Source organism: Maniola jurtina, chromosome 18 (assembly GCF_905333055.1).
Source record: "Maniola jurtina chromosome 18, ilManJurt1.1, whole genome shotgun sequence".
NCBI classification, from domain to species: Eukaryota; Metazoa; Arthropoda; class Insecta; order Lepidoptera; family Nymphalidae; genus Maniola; species Maniola jurtina.
In genome coordinates this window covers 3,552,717-3,578,010 of record NC_060046.1, presented here as the reverse complement: position 1 = coordinate 3,578,010, position 25,294 = coordinate 3,552,717, and the positions used below count along the sequence as shown (strand labels likewise).

General features: G+C 36.1%; 1 protein-coding gene across 3 annotated transcripts in view; it reads left to right on the top strand.

Annotated features, from left to right (window-relative positions):
* LOC123874467 (furin-like protease 2) overlaps nt 1-25,294 on the top strand; it is a 317,196-nt gene that overhangs the window by 43,362 nt on the left and 248,540 nt on the right. The gene's annotated exons all lie outside the window — the stretch shown is intronic.

The window sequence follows — 25,294 nt, the reverse complement described above, 5'->3', positions numbered from 1 at the left end:
ACTAATTCCTAATGAAGGTGGAGTTCCAAGGTACTCTAATGTTAACCTTTGGAGACACAGCGTTGGAAGACTCCTCACTGTTTTTTACGGTGGTAAAAATGCAGTTACGTATCCCGCACAAAAGCGGGTGTGTGGGACTCGCTGGCAATGCTACAGACAAATTCCGCATACCCATTAAATCCAGCGGTACCGTCCGCACAGGTTTACACCAAATTCCTAGTGCGGAAGAAGGTGAGCATAATGTCTCCTTCTTCTCCCCTGTCTGTGACGTGAGTCTACCGAGTGAGTGACGATCTCAAGCGAGAGAGGCCAAACACAAGCAGCGCACAAGATCCTCCTATCCTATGGGATATCTTTGCAAGAGATCATGTCCAGCTGTGAATAAATATTGATCGAGGCAACGACGGTCTTTATGACGATCTCGTAAACTGAACCTTCAATCAATCAGCCTGTTTGCATCCACTGTTGGACATAGGCTTTCTCAAGAGCGCGCCACCACACACGGTCCTCCGCCTTCCTCATCCACCCACTTCCCACCACCTAATCATCTTTGTTAGAGGTTGTCCAGCACTGTGTTTGCTGATACACGGTCTCGCTCTAGAACACGTCTGCCCAAGCAGTCATTGCTTCTGCGATAGACATGGCTGAACTGCCACTTCAGCGGGCTAATTCGTTGAGCTATGCCGGTCCCTTTGGTTCTCGTACGGATTTCCTAGTTACGGATTTCAAAGACACACAATTGCCCGCTCGATAGCACGCTGAGGGACTTTGAACTTGTGGACAAGGCCAACTATCAGTGCCCACGTTTCAGCACCATACGTCATCGCAGGTGGGAGACACTCATTAAACTGAAACTTACTTGCTAATAATAATTAAACACTCAGCTACGCCGTTATTCAAAGCTCAGTACCTTACACACACGTGGAGGCGTCTTGTTTCATTAAACCCACGAATTTCTAAATAGAGTGATAGAAATAGTATCTAATATAATCTGTTGTCTTTAATACCGCGACAGGTGTTGCCGATTTTTAATAACTCACCCGTACAATAAGTTCAATGTACCCATCTAAAAAGCTTTTTTTAATTTACTAAACAGAATTTAATCTTACTTATGAAAACAAAATATTATCTAGATCTAAACATGAATGTCTTAGTTTATGCGATTCCAATTCAATTTCGACGGAACGACAATATAAGAACAAGTCAAACTTATAAAGAGATTTTAAAAATATTCAAAAAATGTTATTAAAGCATCACAAGCGACGTAAATTAGGCTGTAACTTTATGCAAATACCTTTGGTTTTACAGTGATCTATGCATAGATAAAAGAATGCATGTATGTATTACCCACTACACGTATGCGCGGTGAAAACTGAGTTCCTATACCACTTCTATACGTATTCGGATTTCTGTGATTAGATCGTATCAGACTGAACTTTCCAGCCCGGCGGGCTTGTATTGATGCAACTTAGATGATTAAATCCTTGTCGAACGCCCCGATTAGGGAACACAGTGTTTGTGTACACTGCAGTGTTCAAACAGTGTAACGCGTCTGCTTAGAACTTCGCCCTCTGTGCTATAAATTGGAAAACGGGTGTCAATAAAGTTGTAGTTGATACTTACTCGTGCGATAGTTTAAACTTAAATCTTTAAACTATGTTGATGTTTGTTATACCAGAGTCGTGAACTGTGGTTATACGGAAAGTATTTAGGTACAAACTTTGCCAACCCGAACTAGTGGTGAGGCTAAATTGTATACCTACTTAGCACGTTTTATATATTAACTAGAAGTAACGACACGGCCAAGACATAAAATGCCAAATGACGTAAAACAGTACGCAGAATGCCAAAAATGGCAGATACATGAAATGCCAAGGCGTATAGGTACCTAGACGCGAAATTCCAAATCGTTCAGTTAGCCCTTAAATTGGCCCTTAAGCGATTAAAAGCATTCTCATAGGCACCTACTTATTTATTAAAACTTGAATTTTTCATCCAAAATCTACCTCAGGTAGGTTATTATCACGGAGCTTTTTTAAGAATGATTTTTTTTAAAGGAAATAAGCAACTTTTCATTTCATTATGTTTCCATACTTACACGTCGGCGCATCACTCTAAAATTTTATGACGGTAATCAATTAGTTACGCGTTTAATTAAAGCGCGCTGCACGCGCTAAATATGTTAATCTTATTACCCTGGAGCAGGTAATTACCTACAACTAGCTGAGCCTGCATTGTAGGAAACTGCTTCAAGCCTTCAATCAGCTGTCTGTGTGTATGTCTGTCAACGGACTGTATCTCATGAACCGTAATAAGAAGAGATTTGTATTTTGCACAGAGTATGCATTTCTATGACAACACATAATAAAAAAGTCAAGATAGTGAATTTCAAAATGGCCGCCATGTAAAATAAAAATAAATAAAAATAGGTATATAATGTTATATCTTGTACCATGGTACGGAACCCTTCGTGTTCGAGTCCGATTCACACTTGGCTGGTTTTTCTGTTTTGTGTCTCTGCATGAAATTCCATAGACATCAGTGCATCACTCTATTACGTCAGTAATTATTTGCTTACGCGTTTAATTAAAGTGCGCTTAATATGTTAATTTTATTACCCTGGAGGTAATTACAGCTTGCTGAGCCTGCATTGTGCATTAGAGGGAACTGCTTTCAAGCCTTCAATCAGGCAAGTTTGTAAGCGCGGATATGCTAGAAAGTTTCTTAAGACCTTTAGCCTTGTTCTGATCGTGTTACAGCGCCTTAGTTATCCTTATTGCACATTTAAGTTGCATCGCTTTCTTAATCGATAACATTACCCATCTTAAATACATACAAGTGTAAATTAAAAATGTATAACACCTCCGACAAGTGAAGGTTACAGTAACTAGAGAAGAGCTGATAACTTTCAAATGGCTAAACCGATTTTCTTGGATTATAGCTAAGAACACTCTCGATCAAGCCACCTTTCAAACAAGAAAACTAAATTAAAATCGGTTTATTAGTTTAGGAGCGTCAATGCCACAGACAGATACACAGATACACACGTCAAACTTATAACACCCCTCTCTTTGGGTCGGGGGTTAAAAATTACCAAGAAATAATTTATTTTTAACATAGGCATCAGCTCAATTCCCTATCAATCTTTATCTCTTAGGTAATATGACTCCAGAATACAAGTGCTATTCAATCACAAAACTCGATACTCAAAGTCAAAGCATTCCGTAGTGTAACCTGAATTTCAGACCAGCCGTCTCGTGTGACGTCACAGAATAACAAGCGGCAATTTCGATACTTTGCCGAGTAGATGAAACAAGGTGGATTTATCACAGGAGTTAACAGATATTTTTTTTCTTCACATTCATACACTTTCTTCTACAATTTCAAAGATCTGGGTGCAGGGGCGCCGACTCCGTGGGTGCTCGGGTGCTCCAGCACCCACGAGAGGTAAATAGTGGGTGCCGAGAACCCACGACTATAAATATCTAAAATAATTCTCATCTTTTAACAAACGCGATCTAAATAATATACTTACCATATCTAAATAATTTTATATCAAAGTTAAAGACTTTTAATGAGATAAATGACGCGCAATTTTATTTATTTTGAATTGAATGTTTTAAAACAAAAGTATGTGTACAGTACTGAAAAAAATAAAAAAAATATCAGTAGCTAGGTATGTCATTAAAAGCTGGAGCACCCACGGGAATTTTAAAAACCCGGCGCCCCTGTCTGGGTGTGACCCTCAAAATTTATTGTTTTTTTTTCTATTTTTATGTGAAAATCTTATGCGGTTCTAAGAATACATCTACTTACCAAGTTTCAACAGTATAGGTCTTATAGTTTCGGAAAAAAGTGGCTGTGACATACGGACGGACAGACAGACAGACATGACGAATCTATAAGGGTTCCGTTTTTTGCCATTTGGCTACGGAACCCTAAAAATCAGGTCAATCCGTTGCGATGTGATTGTAGAACAAACCAACAAACAAAAACATACACTTTATAATATGGGTAATGATTAAAAACACGTGTAAATCTGGAATTTATAACACCCCCGACATGTGTAACTAGAAAAGAGCTGATAACTTTCAAACGGCTGAACCGATTCGATTTTCTTGGATTATAGCTAAGAACACTCTCGATCAAGCAACCTTTCAAACAAAAAAAACTAAATTAAAATCGGTTCATTAGTTTAAGAGCTACGATGCCACAGACAGATACACAGATACACACGTCAAACTTGTAACACCTCTCTTTTTGGGTCGGGGGTTAAAAAGATGTAATCCACGTTCAATGTGGTTTATAAGATTATTAACTAGGGACTATCTGATGCTTGCAATTTCGTTCGCGTGAATGTAGATTTTAAAGGGATGGAAGCTACCTATATCTTTCGTCAAAATTCGATTAAAATTTATGGGTCGAGAATAGGTGATGGACATAGACATACGTCTGTATGACTACTAATATAATATTATTATTATATTATATTATTAGTATACTAAATATAATATTAGGAAATATGGTTTAAATGTGGATGTTACTGTGTTATAGTTATTTCATGTATTTACCATGTGAAAATTGCCAGCGGGCATGTTGGGCGACTAAACAATAGATACAAATGGATAATAGACGCAGGCAGTAGATATTAGCTTGTCTTCGGATCGCTTTGACATGTTCCGGGCGAGCTGCGTCCTTGCGACTCGGTGATCAGGAAGCCTATTGGATCTATTCGTCCGTGTTAGGGCATAGATAATATCCATGTCATACGATTTATTATAAGCCTAAGTCTTTAAAAAAAAATTGGTTGTCTGTAAAGTCGGTTTATTGACGATAGTTGAACGTGACAACAAAGGCCGATTGTGCTTCTTTGTCGCTCGTTCCGCGCTCTCGCTTGCACTTCAAGCCTTACATGGAACGCCTCAGAGCGAGGTAACGCCGCATGAGTCATGTTTTTTCGTGCGTGCAGCCGGCTCTATCGAATTATAAGACGTTGTCACGTCAAAAAATATTATTGAACTTCACTATTTCTTATATACACATTATAATATTATGTAAAAGATTAAATAACTTTGCTTTCTAGCTCAACGATTTATGGAAGTTTCCTTAACAAAGAGGTTATACCACGCAGGTTAACATATTAACAACGTGCACGAATGCTAGACATTTCCAAGTCGCTGAAAATATCTTTTCATATTATGAATTCAGCACGAGATGCGGGGCCGTGCCAAGGATGAGTTAAGAGATTACAATCTTATTCTATCTTAAGACGTCACAGATATTGCGTTGTCTCTAGTCTCTACCAGAATCAACTAGAGTGACTTCAATCAACATCTGTTAAATATTAGGCTAGGGATGACTTGAAATCAAAGATAGGCGCATCGTTGGAAGACCGACCCTAGGCCTAGGTGGACAAACGACATCAAAATATGAGTCACGGGGAGCCGCTGGATACAGGCGGCACTAGATCTTGGTGTGTCGAAGTCCCTACAAGAGACCCATGTCCAGCAGTGGACGTCTGTTGGTTAGCAACAATGATGATCAATGGTGGGAAGATCACCCCGAATCAGTGGATGATGTAAGAGTTTTTTTTAAATTATTTTATTTAAAAAAAACTGGCCTATTCTTTTCCTTGGCTGTACTGAAAGCCGGGACAGCCTAGTGGTTAAGACTAGATTAAAGATTCGGAGGATCCGGGGTTCATCCCGAGCTTTAACTTTTCGGTATTAATATGTTTCAGCAATTAAATATCCGGTGAAAGAAAACATTGTGAGGAGGGATTCATACCTGAGACGAGAGTTCTTCATATTATTTGAAGTCTCATTCCGCATTTGGTCAGTGTGGTAGACTAAAGCTTAAACCTTCTCATTCTGAGAAGATGACCCGTGGTCAGTAATTGGCCATATTATCAAGTGATATGAGGTTGTTAACTTTCAATGATAAAAATATTTCAACATATTCAAATTTTATCAATTACTAATGAATGAAGTTTATCATTCACAGGTTAACGCTTGACCGCTGGACGCGGTTTAAAGTCAATAATAAAAAGCCGGCCAAGTGCGAGTCGGACTCGCATAAGAAGGGTTCTGTACCATCGTACTAGATATCTCAAGTCTCAACCTAGTACAGTTAAAACGTATCGCTCCAGCATCTGTACAACACTGCAAGTCAATGACGGACTGCGCCATCTACATGTGGCTCAGTAATATTTTTTTTTTTTGTGAAAGCATTTGAATATTTTTTGTGATGTAATCAAAAATTGATGATTTTCGGATAAGGGTGCCTTTTTTCCTTTTGAAGTACGGAACCCTAAAATTATTTTTTTCCTTCCAAACTGATAGTGATAATTACTAGGTAAATTCGCGAGACTTGGTCTCTACCCGTATGAGTAGATAACTTGTTTTTATTGTAATTTTATCAATTGGTATTTACATGAAATTGTACGAATACTTATTGCTCACTATGGACTTTCCATAATACCGGAGATGATAAGACTATTTTTATGTTCATAAAGGCGGATATCACTAATACCTAATACTTATTTGTTGTGTCAGAGCAATTATAGGTAATCTTGAATGAAACGGAAATCTAGAAAACCATAGAGTTTTTTGCTAAACAATACAATGCAAAAGGTTCATGCTCATGTTCTATAGCAACAAGTGATCACTTATTAGCCATACTGACCTAGGAAAATAAGGGACTAAGAAAACAAATCTACTATGTAATTAACTATGTATATGTAAGGAATGTGAGAATAAATAGGAATTTTATTTTATTTAATTTTACGTGAGTGCAAAATTTATTTTTTAACCCCCGACCCAAAAAGAGGGGTGTTATAAGTTTGACGTGTGTATCTGTGTATCTGTGTGTCTGTGTATCTGTGTATCTGTCTGTGGCACCGTAGCGCCTAAACTAATGTACCCATTTTAATTTAGTTTTTTTTGTTTGAAAGGTGGCTTAATCGAGAGTGATCTTAGCTATAATCCAAGAAAATCGGTTCAGCCGTTTGAAAGTTATCAGTTCTTTTCTAGTTACTGTAACCTTCACTTGTCGGGGGTGTTATAAATTTTTAATTTACACTTGTGTCTATAATTGTTGGGTAAGTATAAGACTTTGATTTCATAAATAATTAAATGGAAAGGTGACTCTTATCGAATAGATCAATTAGGTTGTTTCTAGTTATTTATCTCGGCAACAAAAACTAATTACATCCACGATAATATGAGCTTAATGTATAATGCTTTACTCTCGTCTATGACGCAAATTATTTAGTCATTCATCCGTCCCGTTTTCCTAATTACTACATGACGTAGATATAATGTTGATAATTTGAGATATATTAATTTATTACTAAGAAAAGGTTCTTGCTTGATAATAACTACTACTTCGTCCGCGTGGATTCAGGTTTTTTAAAGATACCTTGGGAACTGTTTGATTTTCCGGGATAAAAAGTTGCCTATCTCAATTACATGGACGCAAGCTACCTCGGTACCTTTCATACAAATCGGTTAAGCGGATGGGTCTTTAGGAATTCCGTGGGAGCTCTTTGATTTTCCGGGATAAAAAGTTGCCTAAGTATGTCAATTACATGGACGCAAGCTACCTCGGTACCTTTCATACAAATCGGTTAAGCGGATGAGTCTTTAGGAATTCCGTGGGAATTGTTTTTTTTTTATTTTCCGGGATAAAAAGTATGTCCGACGACGGATATAAGCTAATTCTGTACCAAATTTCGTCCGAATCGGTTAAACTGTTGGGCCGTGAAAAGGCAGCAGATAGACAGACAGACACACTTTCGCATTTATAATATTAGTATGGAAATACTTCCATACTAATATTATAAATGCGAAAGTGTAAGTAATCTATAAAGATTATCTATGACATTTATGAAATCTTAGTTGTTGGGAAAACCACCCGATCTCACAGCATAGCATCACATATTTTATGGAATTGAATCGGTCCATGTTTTAGAGATCCTTGTCACAAATAGTTAGTTTTGAGATAATCAAAAAAAATCTTTTTTTTTTTGTAAGTTCGTAAAACATTCTTTTAACAGAGCTCTCTCCGTCACTTACTCCATACAATCGTAGTTCCCATTTCATTTGAATATTAAGCAACCAAAGTCCATGAAATTTTGCAGACATAGTCTAGAAACTAATATCTGTGTCTGTGGTGTTTTAGATTTTTCTAAAAATATGTAGTTTTAAAATTACAGGGGCTCAAAGATTTGTATTTTTCTTTAAAAAAAGGCCCAACTTGGTGCTCGTTTTTCTAGACAACGAAGCAATTTAATGAAATTTGGAAAAACCACAGACCTAGAAAATTTAATGAATATTATGTAGTAAAAAAATTATCGTTATATATTTTATATTGTTATAATTATGTGGGAACTACGAAAACCAGAAATTACACCCAGAAATCTTGAAAATTTCGTGCTGTCTCGATTTGTGCAAGCGGGGTGGTGAAGTGCGGGGGACGACACGTGAAACTGACAGAAACGGACAGTCTAAACACACGGGCCACATTTAGACTGCACCCGACTCCAAACTTGTCGATAGGTCTAACTAAATACATTTCAACTTGCGTTAGACGTATGCGTTACCTACTCAGACGTTGCCTGTAGATAAAAAAATGTCTCATGTTTGCTGGCAATAGCGTATGCATCAAACCCTGCAAGTTGCAACTCTCTTGCAACCTATTCCTCACGCAATACGCACAGCTTTAATATTATAATTTTTGACAATGTATACTATATGTAATGCCATATCACAGGTCACTCTCTGATTTATTGCTAACAATTTACTTCCAAATGCAAAGAAATCTAAGTGTGTTGAATTCACACTGCCCAATACCAGGACCTTAAATGACATAAATTCATTGATAAATAATCATATGTTGAAAATAAAGGAGAACCCCGTGTTTCTCAGTATAATGTTAGATGCAAAGCTTCTATGGAACACCCACATATCAACACTTGATGGTAAACTCAGCTCTGCTGCTTACACTGTTAGAAAAATTCGACAGGTACTGACGTGGAAACTGCAAAAATTGTATATTTTGACTATTTTCACTGTATTATGTCTTACAGACTCTTGCTATGAGATAAAGCGGTAGATATTGAGAAAAAAATGTATTACAGAAAAGGACAGGACGTGCAATTTATAATTTAAAACCGCGCGCTGCCATACATTAAAAATATAAGGAAATAAGTACCTTATCTATTATCTTATAGTAGCTTCTAAACATATTTACAACTAGCTAATGCCCGCAGCTTCGCTCGCGTGGATTTAGGTTTTTAAAAATCCCGATCCTTTCATTTCCCAGAACAAAAGTTGCCTCTCCGTAATAGCCCGTCCCCGGGATGCAACTTGTTTCTGTATCACGTAAGAATATTTAAACGGATTATCCTTTTCAAATCCCGAGGGATCACCAGGATTTAGGAATGCAATTTCTTACAGCATCAGGGTTGAGGTCAACGACAAAGTGTTTACTTGGTATAGATACCTTCAATATCAATTAATAATCGACACTTTTTAAATCCCATTAGCTTTAGTAGTCAGGTCCCCTGCAACATCAGGATTGAGGAGTTGGAATCCAAATTTTTTATTGAACAATGTCGCAAACTTTCTTTATCGATTAAAAAAACTACCCAAAATTACGCAGTTAGGTTACCTGCCAAATTTCATGGTTTTGAGTCAACGGGAAGTACCCTAGAGGTTTTCTTGACACACACGACAGACAGAGAGATAGACAACAAAGTGATCCTATAAGAGTTCCGTTTTTCATTTTGAGGTACGAAACCCTAGAAAACGTAGGAACGGCATTCCGAACCAGTGGTAAATTTTTCTGACCATCCAAAAACACTTTGAAGTTTACCTAAAAGTTTACAGGAATAAAAATTTATCATTGTATTCCATTCCATTTCATTCTATTCCATTCTGTTCAAAGATAAATAGATAATAAAAATATTTGTCACCGAAACAATAATTTACGATACATCGACCAATATCAATTTTACTGATGACAATCTGACTATTACCAAAGTGAACGACTACTATAATATCTATTATATACGACTAACATAATATGTATTATAAATTGTGTGCCGTTTGCATTCTCACTAGGTTCTCATTAAGTTTGTTTTATTTGGTTAAACTTTCTGGCATTTATATTGTTATGACGTTTAATTGGCAAACAGTCTGTTTATTGGCTGAAACTCAAAAATTCAGCCAATCACAACAAAGAAAATATTGTAATAATGATTGATGCAGCTTTCTGTAATTGAAAACAAAATATTTGACATTAACTTGAATGTGACAGTGTTTTCCGAATAGGGTTGCCAGAGGCCCCGTATTTTACTGGTTACCCCGTATGTCAGGATAGAGAAACCGGTAATTATGAAAATAAAATACGGGGCAAATAAAACTAAATATTTTTAGGGTTCCGTAACTCAAAAGCAAAAAGAACTCTTATAGGATCACTTCGTTGTCTATCAGTCTGTCTGTCTTTCCGTCTGTCCGTCTGTCCATCTGTCCTTCTATCCGTCTGTCATGTGTTCATGAACAAATATTAGTATTTTCAATTTTCAAAGTAAGATAACTACATATATCAAGTGGGTTATCATATGAAAGGGCTTTACCTGTTCATTCTAAAACAGATTTTTATTTATTTTTATGCATATTTTTTTTAATGCATAACAGTTTTTGATTTCTCGTGTAAAATGTCGAAAAAAATACCCGAATCGGAACCCTCGGTGCGTGAGTCTGACTCGCACTTGGCTGGCGAAACCGAACACTGACGTTATGTCCAGTAGAAAGAATATTTTCCTTTTGCGGCAATGCGTAGCCGAAACCCACTCGATATTGATCATGGTCGTAGCCAAGGCGGCGGGGCTTGGTTTGAGGATGTTAGCCTTTTTTTATACAAGTTAGCCCGTGACTTTAATCTTTTCTAGTGGTAAGTGATGATGCAGTCTAATTTCTTGGCCGTTAGGGCCATACTAACCATATAACTAGCCATGACCGAAGCCTCCCACCAGACCAGAAATTTTGAAATGGCGACTGCGCCTGGGAAGCCGTCAAAAACCTAAGCCTAAAATAATACTTACACTATTTCTTGCATTTGCTTACCAATTTTTTTTTGGAAATATATCAAACATTTCGCGCTCACTTCACTCGCGCTTTGAATTTGTATTACTTGGTGTAAGCCCCGCAATTTCGTTTGCATGAATTTAGAGTTTTAAAAATTCCGTGGGGGATTTTCCGGGCTAAAAAGTTTATGTCTGGGATGCAAGTTACCTCTGAATAGTAAGTACCAAAATTTTGGTAAAGAAGATGGGCCGTGAAAGGGTAACAAATAGATAGGCAAATAGATATACTGTCGTATTTGTAATATTAGTATGGATAGGGAGCTTTAAAAATAAAATCTTGCTATGGCTAAACTCGTTTCCCTTTCACTTTAATTCTTTCTGTAATTGAACCAAAAACACTTACGCTCACTGCGCTCGCGCTTTTTTATTGTTGTATTTTATCTCACTGTCAAATTGAAAGGCGATATTCCACTAACCAGGTAATTAGCCCATAAAGTTGAGCGAATGTTTTTTTCCTCATGACAGGATTCAGTTCCGGCCCTGATAAAACCTCTCCCGAAATCGATTCCTGGCTACGGCCATAGTATTGATACTGTGAAGGTGGAATTACAAGTTAAATGTAAATTTAAGTTAAAATGCAAAGATTGTATGCATGAAATGTATAACATTTTGCTTTACAAAACTAGAGTTTTTAAAAGCTATTTAAATAAATAAATCTTTTATTTAAAATCACATTGCAAACACAGTTCACCAATCAAGACACGGCAACATACAGAGAAAAAATACAAAACTTACAAATAAACTGAAATATCTAAATAGGCTTTCCATGCATTTCAGAGAGAACCACCGCCTATTTCTTCAAATACTTCAAATTTTTAAATTTCTTCAAATCTAAACCCCGTATTTTTGATGGTGGTAGCCTGTAAATCAAAAAGAGGCAGGTGGCAACCCTACTTGCCACATGACATTACAGAATGAAAAATTGTTTTCATTACTCGGTAAGCCTACTGCCATAGTTTGACAGAAAGTGTGACGGTAGTTGTGACCTCTGATTGGTCGACTCTCTTTCACTATTTGCTAAAATTGATGATTGCAACAACAATTTTTTCTTTTTTGTAATCAAAAACAGAACACGGACGTCATACAGGTTGACTAATTGCAATCATTTCTGACCGGCTAACATTGTTCCGCTAGTGGCTCAAACTCACTGTCGCAGCAAGAACATGGTAAATTCAGCCAATCACAGCAATTAGAATTGGTTATCACAAATGCACCGATCTAGGAACCGAGAATACACGAACCAGGGCAGATAGAGATGAGAACAATAATATCATACGTAGGAAATCGACGGGGGATCGTTGACAATGATCCTCTTAAATGCCGTATTATTTGTTTTTAATTTGTGGGTAATCTGCCCTCTATTTTTTTTTTTATTTTTTAATTAAAAACTTTGATCCTTTTAGCATCTAATAGTAACGCACGCCCCACGCAGCTAGAAATGTAATAAGTTGCGAAAACCACCAGATCTCATAGCATCACATATTTTATGGAATTATTTTCGCTGACGGGCGCTGTGACGTGATATTATAATACCTACTTATAATTTCGTTTCACACGACGACGTTGTAATATTCTCGGCACGAAACCTCACGCGTACTCTTTATGCACATTATTTTTAGGGTTCCGTACCTCAAAAGGAAAATGGGACCCATATAGGATCACTTCGCTCAATGTCTGTCTATCAAGAAAAGATAATCAAAACTAAAGGTAAGTACATTTATAAAAGAAACCTAGACTCTCTAGAAACTAGTCAAGCTTACCTCGACTAACCACGACTCACTGACTGACTTATCAAACTCAACCGAATCCCTTGAACCTAGAAAGCTGAAATTTTGTAGAGGCTTTCTTTCATAATGTAGACAAGGAATACGACCAGATTTTTCATAATTCCCACGGGAGCGAAACCACTAGCACTCGCTATATGGATTGATCTTGAGGCTAAGGTTGAAATCTATAGAGAGCACCTTCACTTTGCTTAGACTTAAGTTTCAGTTAAAACGAGACAGATTTACGCCAGCGGTATAACGCTGTCTCGTTTCAACCAGTGTCTTAAGTCTGAGCAAACTCAAAGTGTGCTCTATAGATCTAAGCCTTAGTATATCAGTCCTGGTTCATCCATCCATCCATCAGCCTGTGTGCGTCCACTGCTGGACATAGGCCTGTCCAGGAGCGCGCCACCAAACAAGGTCATCCTCCGCCTTCCTCATCCACCCGCTCCCCGCCACCTTCTTCGGTCCAGCGGGCTGGAGGTCGTCCCACACTGCGCTTACCCGTACGCGGTCTCCACTCCAGAACACGTCTGCCCCATCGGCCGTCGGTTCTGCGATAGATATGACCTGCCCATTGCCACTTCAGCTTGCTAATCCTTTGAGCTATGTCGGTCGCTTTTGTTCTTCTGCGAATTTCCTCGTTCCGGATTTTATCCCTGAGAGTGAGTACTGGTTGATGGAAGTCAATTGATATGAAAACGTGATTACCTGTATAAAAGTGTGTTTTATGCCGCGGCGTAATCATTAAGCATTCAGCATAAATACGTTTTATAGAGGCTGTATATACGTTTTATAGAGGCATTAGTTAATATGTTACAAAGGCTGAAGGCTTGCGTGGGCCAGTCGCGTGCGGCGATTCGGAAGCAATTTGCCCCCTAACACCATAACGACACTTGCAAGGAAAAACATCGTAACTCAATTTTTACACCATTGCCCAAATAAGTAGTAGATACTTAAAAATCACGACTGCTCTGCCATATTGATTTCTTAAAAAAAAATTGTAGCCAGTGCCACTCGGGATGATCTAAGGATTCTAATGATACACCATTCATCCAAAGCTGTTCAGGCCTTTAGAAGTTATGGTGGAACAAAAAACTTATATAAATCCACGCGGATGAAGTCGCAGGCATAAGCTACTGCTAGTCTAAGCCTTTGCATACAATTGTGTTTAATTTTTTAACCCCCAACCCAAAAAGAGAGGTGTTATAAGTTTGTCGTGTCTATCTGTGTGTCCGTGGCATCGTAGCTCCTAAACGAATGGACCGATTTTAATTTAGTTTTTTTTTTTATTTGAAAGGTGGCTTGATCGAGAGTGTTCTTAGCTATAATCGAAGAAAATCGGTTCAGCCGTTTGAAAGTTATCAGCTCTTTTCTAGTTTTCTTATAGAGGTTTTTGTGTCGGGGGTTTTTTAAATTTTAAGTTATAGTTTCTTTGTTTTGTCTTGGTTATTTCATGTTTTGTGTGCAACAAAGTTTTCTATCAATCTATCTATCTATTGTTTCCTATAAAATTACTTCAAGGAGTGCTGTACAATTTTATGGCAAACATTCTACGCAAGCGCCTGCACTCGTTCCAGCGAGTACCTAAAACGTTTTAATAAATCCATATTAGCCTTGCTAAGTGCTAATAAAATGTTTCAAAATCCATTCGAGTATTGAGTCCAGTCTAAATCTGGACTCCTTGATAACATGAAAGCTTTCTAAAACTCCGCCCGAATGTCGCAACCATCGGCCAGGTGCGGCAACGCAATGTACAGTTAAAATGTATAGTTAAATTTAACTGTTCGTTTAATACAAACACAAACAATTAATGGCCTGCATCTTGCAACTTTGAAAGGAAATTATGACAGTACAAGTACGGTCTACCTATGTCATATGATCTTTAAGAACTTAATTCATACTATATACCTATCACACTAATACATATTATAAAGACGAAAGTTTGTAATATGTGGGTCTGTGTTTTTATTACTCTTTCACGCAGAAACCACTGGATGAATTTGGCTGAAAATTGTAATGGAGATAGATTATACCTTGGTTTAGCACATAAGATACTTTTTATCCTACAAAATTGTGGTTCCCGCGGAAAGTTTTTTTTTTTTAAAAAGAATATTAGCCATGTTAAATGACTAATATTCCCCTTTCCTCTCCAACTAAGCGTCAGGCTTGTGCTAGGAGTAGGTACGACAATAGTGCAACGGGCGGGGTTTGAACCGTCGACCTTTCGGTTTTCAGTCCACTCCTTTACCGGTTGAGCTATTGAGGCTCTAAGTTGCAGGAATCATCTAAAAAGTACTATAGATTTTACTATATAATATTATAGATACGATACGAATATTAATAGATTTTTGACCTGTAAAAGATGTAGCAAATGATATAACAATCCAAATTAAGTTTATTTGAAAAAGAAAGGTACGAAAATCGCCCAAAAAGTAAATGGGTTATTTTAAAAATACAACAAAATAATACAAAACTAATGCATTGCCATAACACTCAACTAATCTAATTTATTTTATTATGTTTCACTAAAACGGGGTTAATGTACCTACTGACCATTGAGAGCATTGCATTGCAGCATAATGAGCAAACATTATGAAATGAATGAAAGCATCCGCACATCGAGATGACACGATGATACTTCATCCGATACAATCTCAATAGAGCGAGGCCGAATGGACGATTGTGAGTGTAATACAATATTTCTGACGACCTCACTGGTCTACTGGTGAGCGCTGTGGTCTTATAAGTCTTATAAGGTCCAGGGTACGATTCCCGGCAGGGCAATTTGAAAATTTATAATTTATTCTATATTATGACTGGTCTGGTCTGGTACGAGGCTGCGGCCGTGGCTAGTTACCACCCTACCGACAAAGCTGTGCCGCCAAACGATTTAGCGTTCCAGTACAATGCCGTGTAGATACCGATAAGGGGTACCTAAGGGTTAAATAAAAATTGCCATACCACTTTCAAGTTAGCCCGCTTCCACCTTAGACTACATCATCACTTACCACCAGGAGAGATCGCAATCAAGGGTTAACTTGTAACGAAATAAAAAGACAATCAAACAACGAAGTGATACTATAAGGCCTCATTTACACGAGGGTTTTTTAAACGTCCGTTAAAAAATCGTCCAAATAGGACAAATGTACCCCCAAATATATGTTCACACGTCGTGTCAACGATTTTTTATGTGTGAACAGATACTTGTGAATACAGTTATTCTATTTGGACGCTTTTTTAACGGATGCTATAAAAGCTCTCGTGTAAATGAGACCTTAGGCTTCCTTTTTCAGAACCCTAAAATGAACTTGTTTTATTCATAATAAAATCTAGGTAGAAGATTGTATAAAAAAATAAATTACTTTTGGGAACTTTAATCAAATTCAAGCTTCGAAGTATACTAAGAATTTTTGGGTAAGGTCTGACGAAATCACAAACACAATCTTTATGATAAATTATTACACTTTTATTTCATATTTAAATTTATTAACTTTTACATTTGTGTCAAATAAATGTTGTTCCTCTTACGTTAGTATATTTTCGAATGTCGTAGTTTTAAAACCACTCTTACAGGTAACCTCTCCACGTTTATTAGCCACTCCCCTTTTTATCTTATCGTTATCGGCCAATCCAAATTGTACAATGAATAAACTTAGTGACTAATATACAAATCATCAAGCTCGTTTAACAAATCATCTAAGTAATAAAGATGTTTTCATCTTATATATTGATTACAAATATTATCCTTTATTATGCTACAATTCATCAACTAAAAACTATAAGAATTTTATATACAGTACGTTTATCGATCAGATGTTGAACAACTTCAGCCAATCAATGACGCCTTCTAATATAATGTTATGATTTGTTATGATTTGAGTGGCGCCAACTATTTAACTTCTACACGTTTATAGATAATTAATATGGGCCAAGCTTACAGCTCGGCCATCCTGTTTTAAGCGAGTCTCATCGCTTTTAAAAAAAAATTAAAACTTAAGTAACATGTAAACTTCACAACCAAAATGACAAAGACTTAGTTCAACAAAACAAAAAAAAATAAGATAGTAATTAATTAAATTAATATTCTTGCTAACCTTAACTAGAAGGAATATACAGTTTTATTGATACATTGGTATTGATTATGATTGCAACTTAATTTTAGAGCACTCGCAGCAACCCTTTCCATCCGATATAATTAGAAAATAGCAGACAAACTCAATTCAATTCCAAACTATTTACCCTCGCAACTTTACCTGCCAGTCTACAGTAGCACTCAAATTTAGCCTTTAATCTAAAATTCATTTTTCTGTTCTCTTCCGCTAATATTAAAATAAAAAGATGCAGACACTCTAAATTTATAAATAATTTTTCAAAAATCATAAAGATATCAAAAATTGCGAGACCAGTAGCAACTAAAGGAGGCCTCAATTTAATCAAAGAAGGTAGGTATATGCATAAAGTCCGAAGTATCAATTATAACTCACAAGCCAATATTTTACAGGAACACTCAATAGAGATTTGGGGATGAGCATGTAAAACTAATTACTAAAAACTACTTTAAAGGTTTTCAAGTATCTCAAAATAAATTGTTAAAAGTTCTGTTCCAACTAGACTCTCCTCCCCACTAAAGAATTATATAAGAAATCTGATGAACTATAATATTATATAAGTCAATTATACAAATTCAAAATATGTCTATTTGTTAGGAAAATACTATTAAAGTCCGTACATACACGCATCACTTTAAAGCTAAATCTCATAAATATGGTACACAAAACGAACATCCTATTATGCTACAATTACATAAAGCTAGGACTAATTATGGTATGAAAACTACCTAGCTCTACTACATAATGTACTTGCCGAAACTCATACTGGAGGAAAAATCTTTTACAAAGTTTAAAGTTTAATCAAACAGTGTCAAACACCATAGATATCTTAGCTAGATGTAGGTATAGTTTGTTAACGAATATAACGTGTTTTGACTTTTTATATTATTGTATAGTCACCATACCTTTAAAGATTATGTTTTCTTCTATATTTATAATTAGAATCGGGAGCGATTCTTAATATGAATATGTGTAAGTGAACTTCTTGTCCTTTTGATAAAATAAACTCTTTAAACTTAAAGTAAAATCGCCGCCAGTTCTCGATTTAAATCACAAAACATTTTCATACACTTTCAACGCAATAGTTTTACGCACATATTTTCTTCTTCCCTTCTTATTGGAAAATCGCGGATTCCGAGCCTTGGCGCGTCTCTCTTCTACCGGGATACATATATGATTGTCCTTATTTCCCTCCAGATCCAAATTTTTAATGACCCTTATCCTAGGGTCCACCTCCTTCCTCCTATAGGACTTTTTGTCCATAGCCCGTAACCTCGGGGCTTTCTTTTTCGTCCTTTCCTTCCTCGGGACTTTGTGTCCCTGACCCATACCTAGTTTTGGGTCATCCTTTCCCTCATTTGTTCATTTCCAACATCCTTGGATCCTGCAAACATAAAACACTTTGATTAGACCGTTCATTTAATTTTGTTTCATAAGCATCCATCATAATACAATCCGACCTAAGAGAAGTAATTTTACTTGGTAACCTAGAAAACCTATTATCATTATTATAATTTAGTTTTCTCCAGTTCCGTACCCCTCGAAGGGTGCCTACGAGACCCTATTTTCTAAACCTCTGCTCTCCGTCCGTCTGTCCGTCTGCACGTGCGTCACAGCCTGAACCGTGAACGGCGTATCGTGAACCGTGATAGATAGAGAGTTGAAAGGAACGTGATTACGGATGTACGAAAATCCTATGCCTGGTTGCTTCCAATTCAAACTTTTTCTTTTAATGCAGATTACGCTTCCCATATTTCTTACAATTACCTATTGTTTTTTTTTTTTTTTAGCAAAATCCACATTCTGAAGTACTAATGGACAATGTTAAACAAACGCCAGGGTACAGTAGTTGCGTCACTTGTGCCTCTTAACCATATAATATCTACATGCAAAAAGAATCTTTGATTTATAATTTCACATGATACTTATATATTTTATTTTAGCTATAATATGCACCATATGGCGTACTTTGTCGTTTCGAGTAACATAAGCAGAACTACCAAATTCGACCCTGGGAACGACACAGTCGCGACTCGCCGCCGAATGATACCTATTAGTTTATCATTAATTCCTTTTCATAGAGAAAAGCGATATCAACATAATAGCAGGAAAAAAAAATGAAATAAATATTCCGTTCGATACATCTCTATTCTCTACGACATCAAGATCTCTATCACAAGATGATCGATCATAAAGATTAGAAGAAAGTAGGTACCTTATACATTATTTTATATGTTAACCGTAATGACCCGCATCTGTTCGATTTTCCTTTATTCGTTTCGTAAAAGATTCATCCTCGTACGTCCATCATCATCATCATCGTCATCTACATCGTCATCATCATAAGGTCACTGTTGAACATAAACCTTCCCTAGTAAGCACCACACGTACTGTCCTCAGCCTTCCTCATTCAACCCCTGGTTCCTATTGATACAAACCACTAAACCCCCCCCCATCAAATGTGTACCTATCTACATCCATCCATCATACCCAAATGCCGTGCTGGTTGATGTGATGAGCGACAAAGTGTTAACCTCTTCAATACGTCATGGAACTGTAGGAATAGCCATGGAAGACCTCCAAACCGAACGTTGATATTTTGTGTAAGTGGTCCCACGAGTCAAAAAAAATATTCTTGTCCATAAAGGAACAAACCACGATATAGATTCTTCTATCGGAACTTAAATATTCCAATCACTGCATGTATTCCAACTAATCAGTTTGCTACTGTATATTTGAAGTTGATAATAAATAAAAATGTTAGCTTAATTAAATTCCTATGATAATTCGATTTTTGGTGCATCAACCAGCTTCACCTATTATGTAAAATTAAATATATATATATTTTTTTAAATTACCGGCTGTACATTTTAAACTAACCTAAGCAAAATATACTTCCTTTCTAATAACTTAATCTTAAAAATTTTCAAGAGGATCCTTCCGCCTCAAATTAACTCAATGATAAAAATGAACAGGAAACTTTAAATGTTGTAAAATCCAGCCAATGCTTCGTACCTTGCCTTATTAATCCAATAGGTACTTCTTTGGATTTTGTCAAAACAAAATACTTTTACTTGTTGAGTGTATAATAAATAAATAATGTAATAAATCAATTAACTGTTAAAGCTAATAACTTTTACAGAAAGCGAACCTCATGATATCTCTTATGAGTTTTAAGCGTAAAATTACCACGCCGAAAACAAAACATGAGCTGACAGTATTCTTATTTGATATACGTAATCCAGTAATACTATATCTATCTACATAATTCGTAAATATGTATGTATAGTTTGTAAGTTACTATTTCACTTTATGCTGTTTCAATGCTTTAAGTTATTATTTTTATCTTTGTCTCATTTTTTTAGTTTAGCCTCCTTCTATTTTTAAACTTACTATTTCGCTATAATATTTACAAGTAACCTCATCGAAGACTACACGGTCTTCTGATAACCCAACAAGCATTTATCCAACAGCTATCGCTTTCACCCGAACGGAGGTTCCCTGAAATATACTGAGATAACAATACCTAGTCGACACATGGATGTACAAGAGCGGCAACAAGCTATGACCCCCTCTAGTCATAACTATATCTTTATGATGGTCACATTTCAAACAGTGAAAGTATGTATAAACGATTTCGTCCATAGGACATGCGCTCTAAAGAATGTTGATATAATTATCAGCAACTAAAAGCTTGAAGAAACTAATAGGTACAACTTGTCTTTGAAGTATGAAAATATGCACATTTATCAAGTATACCAGTTCATCAAACATTAAAGTACGCATTTATAAAATGATAACTCACTTATTAATCAAGATAACTACCTGTTTATCAAACCTACCCTACCAAATATAAATAACTACTCACCAAATGTAATACTTTATAACTTAAGTAAAAATATGAAACAAATGTGCATCAACCACATACATACACTCTTCAAATTCATCCATTTATCAAAATGTTATATAATATAACCATTCACCAAATCCATTATATACTTAGTTCATTAAATAGTTTAGTCAAACTTTACTCCACTTGCCACGATTGCAAATTTTCCAAAATAATCAGCCGCAAACATTGCAGCTCATCTCACTTGATAATGCATCCCTCCCTCAGAAAAACAGGCATTAGGAATGTCTTTCCAAGACGCGCGAGAGACAGCCACCGTGGCTTTTCGCGAGATTTAATCCAAATTGAACTAATGCCTAAATAAATGATTTAATTAGAGGGCGATTGCTTTCGCAACCTCTAACCGTCCAATCAAACACCGAAAGTATTCAATAATCCGAGACGTAAATAAAAACCCGTCAGAACACCGTATTTAAAAAAAAAGGAGACAAGAAAAAGATTCCTCCTCGCAATGAGATCGCGTGACATCCAACAAGTGAATTATCGACTTTATTACACAACTTATCCTCAACATGTTTTACATCATTTCCTACAATTGAAATCTTTCTATTTTAAATACCCTAACTACAACTTCATAATCCAACCAAAAATCACACTAGATTTATCCCTCGGTCCCACATCTTTAATGCTTTTTTTTTCTGTTTGGGTAACTAAAACAAAAAAAAAATATATACTCATGTTATAAAACGTTGTCAAAGCTTTCCTGAACGCGCTAAATAAGCAAAAACATAAAATCAGGCGAAATGCCAGACCAGCCGAAAAACCTTCAATGCTTAATTAGCCTAAAAAAAAATTATGATCAATATTCATATTATTATCATGAGATACTACCGGCGCTCCTAAGCGAAATTTATAAGGCACCGCATTTCGATTTTATCAAACAGACTGATCAATTTCGAGAGCACAACAAACGTGGTTTCCTGAGAGTTTTGTTAACTAAATGCATATCGAAACTGAACTATCGCGAAGCGAGTCAAGCGAGCGTGAATTTTTTTTTAAAATATATCTCTGGGATAATGTCATGCCACAAACGCGAGCGTAGTGCAAAGATATTTGCCTAAAATTTCTTTCGTACAACAAAGAAAATAGTATTTTGGTAGTAGGTACTTATTATCGCGCCCTGCCCTAAGGGCAGTACTGTAGGTATATTACCATAAAAAAAACTTACTCTAATTTTAATAGAACATTTGCCAGGAATTTAACCCGCCAAGCGATGTTAATCCAATAAAAACAAAATCATATTGCATTTAAATGCGGCAGTACACAGTTAATTGCGTGAATACAGGTAAAAAAAAAAACCCCGCTGCCCATATACTATACCTACCTACTACTCGTAGTACTCAAATTATTGTGCCAGTATTAAAAGTAAATTAGCTGTTATCTAGCGTGGTAGACTACGGCCTAAACCCTTCTCATTCTGTGAGGAGACACTTGTTGCTCAGTAGTGGGCCGGCCATGGGTTGTTCATGGTGAGCTGTTATCAGCAAAGTTATGTTTGAAACTCAAACATTACGCGTTTCAAGTGGTAAAAATAGATAAATGAAAACATTTCTCCTCACTTTTGTAAAAAAAAACACTTATTTATGCACCCCGTATTTAAAACTATCTGACTACCTACCTACCATAATTTTAAATTTAGTTAAAGAATAACCAGATAAGATAAACCTACTTTTACACCCATTTTAGGATTTATATTTCTCAAAATGCTCAATTTATTAACCCTGGTCACTATCACTTTATTAAAACGGATCACCTTCATTTTTATCAATTAACATTTTATATCCCCAATCACTTAGTAACCATTACAAGTAGAGACGGATTATTTCACTGGCAGGCGTAAAACGAAAAGCTATTTCATGTAACTTTTTCTACCTTATCCCAAAGCGGTTTACAAAAAATAATAATTTCACAAAACAACATTCAAGATGCCCAATGAGTGCTGTGTGATAATATCGCGTCACTGTGTGCTAGAAAAAGGAAAACATCTATCTATACAATGAATGCAGCAAACGATTGAACCTAAATCCAGAAATTCACCTTCCGTAAAACAAAACCACTATGTGAAAATAAATCCCTATCGTAACTCTTAACCAAACTAATTCGGCACACGATTACAAGTGTGAAGATTGAAATACCACGTTCCGTGAGATATTCACCTGTGAAATCATTTAATGAGAAATAAAACCCCGGCAGGACATAGTAGATACATCCTGAAAACTATTTAAAAGTAACAATAACGCCCATCATTAAGTAAACCACACTTTTTATATTGTTTAACACTATGTTCACTATCTATTCCATTGTACCCACGATACAGGATAACTTAGTGCGGGTACCACCAAACACAGGAAAATTGTACAAGACTGTATTTTGTAAATAAACATTTTTCATTTTTCATTGTAAAATAAGCCTTCTAAATACCTCAATGTTATTTAAACCACAATTTGAAGGTCGATCGCATTTGTATAACCAATATACAAGATGAATTATAAACATGTGGGTAATTCTAGGTATCATAACGTTATATAATTTCCATTCCAACTCGGAGCAAAGCTTTTTAACAAAATGATAACTAAATGTAGAACAAACAAAACGAAAACCCACACAAATAAAAAAAAAATTACCATTAATAGGTATCAATAAAAATAAAATCATGGAAAGATCCTACCCGTTTATCCAGAAATCCTTTGATGCCATGACAAGGTACTTTGATATATTGAGGCCCAAATATTGGCCTTGTGCTCCAAAATGTCTGTGGTCTACTAGACCTCCACTTCTTTCTCGTTCCTCTGTATATTTCCACTTGTTTCTCTGAGTCGTGAGCGTGACAAGAAAATATTATATTTTCTTGATGTCCCTCTTCTGACCTTTTGGGTAAGGTCTGACGAAATCACAAACACAATCTTTATGATAAATTATTACACTTTTATTTCATATTTAAATTTATTAACTTTTACATTTGTGTCAAATAAATGTTGTTCCTCTTACGTTAGTATATTTTCGAATGTCGTAGTTTTAAAACCACTCTTACAGGTAACCTCTCCACGTTTATTAGCCACTCCCCTTTTTATCTTATCGTTATCGGCCAATCCAAATTGTACAATGAATAAACTTAGTGACTAATATACAAATCATCAAGCTCGTTTAACAAATCATCTAAGTAATAAAGATGTTTTCATCTTATATATTGATTACAAATATTATCCTTTATTATGCTACAATTCATCAACTAAAAACTATAAGAATTTTATATACAGTACGTTTATCGATCAGATGTTGAACAACTTCAGCCAATCAATGACGCCTTCTAATATAATGTTATGATTTGTTATGATTTGAGTGGCGCCAACTATTTAACTTCTACACGTTTATAGATAATTAATATGGGCCAAGCTTACACAATATTCATTAAATATAAAACGGGGCCTGAAGTGTTCACTGGAATTCTGAATGAAGTACAAAGATTACTGAGTTTATTTGTACCACCGAGTATCTTAACTGAGATACTAACTAAAATAATGAAATCGGTCATTTCGAAAACTATATAAGTCAATTTTTAGGGTTCCGTGCCTCAAAATAAAAAAACGGAACCCTTATAGGATCACTTTGTTGTCTGTCTGTCTGTCTGTCCGTTTATCCGTCTGTCCGTTTGTCGTGTCCGTCAAGAAAACCTATAGAGTACTTCCCGTTGACCTAAAATCATTTTTGGCAGTTAGGTAGGTCCTATAGCATAACCCTTAATGTGCAAGTCCGACTCGGACTTGACCGATTTTATTTGAAATCGGCTGAAATAATAAGCCTTATTGCTGGCACGACAACAAGGCTTTTACGCTATAAACCAATATGAAGGCTGTATAAAACAAACCTTCGCCTATAAAACAAAGTCCAGCCCGTAAAATGTTTACTGAGCAATTAATTGGACTTTGCTAATTATGTTGTTACGTTGCAAAAAGCCCTTACTTAAGCGCTGTTTCCCATGTAACAGGAGCTTAAGTTTATTTGTTACAATGTTTTTAGGGTTCCGTAGCAAAATAAGGAACCCTCATAGTTTCGTTAGTCCGTCTGTCCGTCACAGCCATTTTAAATTTAATTATAAGAGCTGTTAGTTTGACAGCAAGAAATCTATTACCGCTACATAGAGAGGTATTATAAATTTTGAATAAAATGTTTTTTTAGGGTAGGTATCCCCTGAACACAAAAAACTCGAGTCGAAAAAAATCCTCTCGAGTGATATCTTGTTTAATACACTTGGTGCTTTAAAATTATTACAGTTTCTGGGAAAACTACCATTTAAGAAATAATATATCCGGCACAGTTTTAGCATTTCATGCCTACGGAACCCTACCGTCACGTGTTT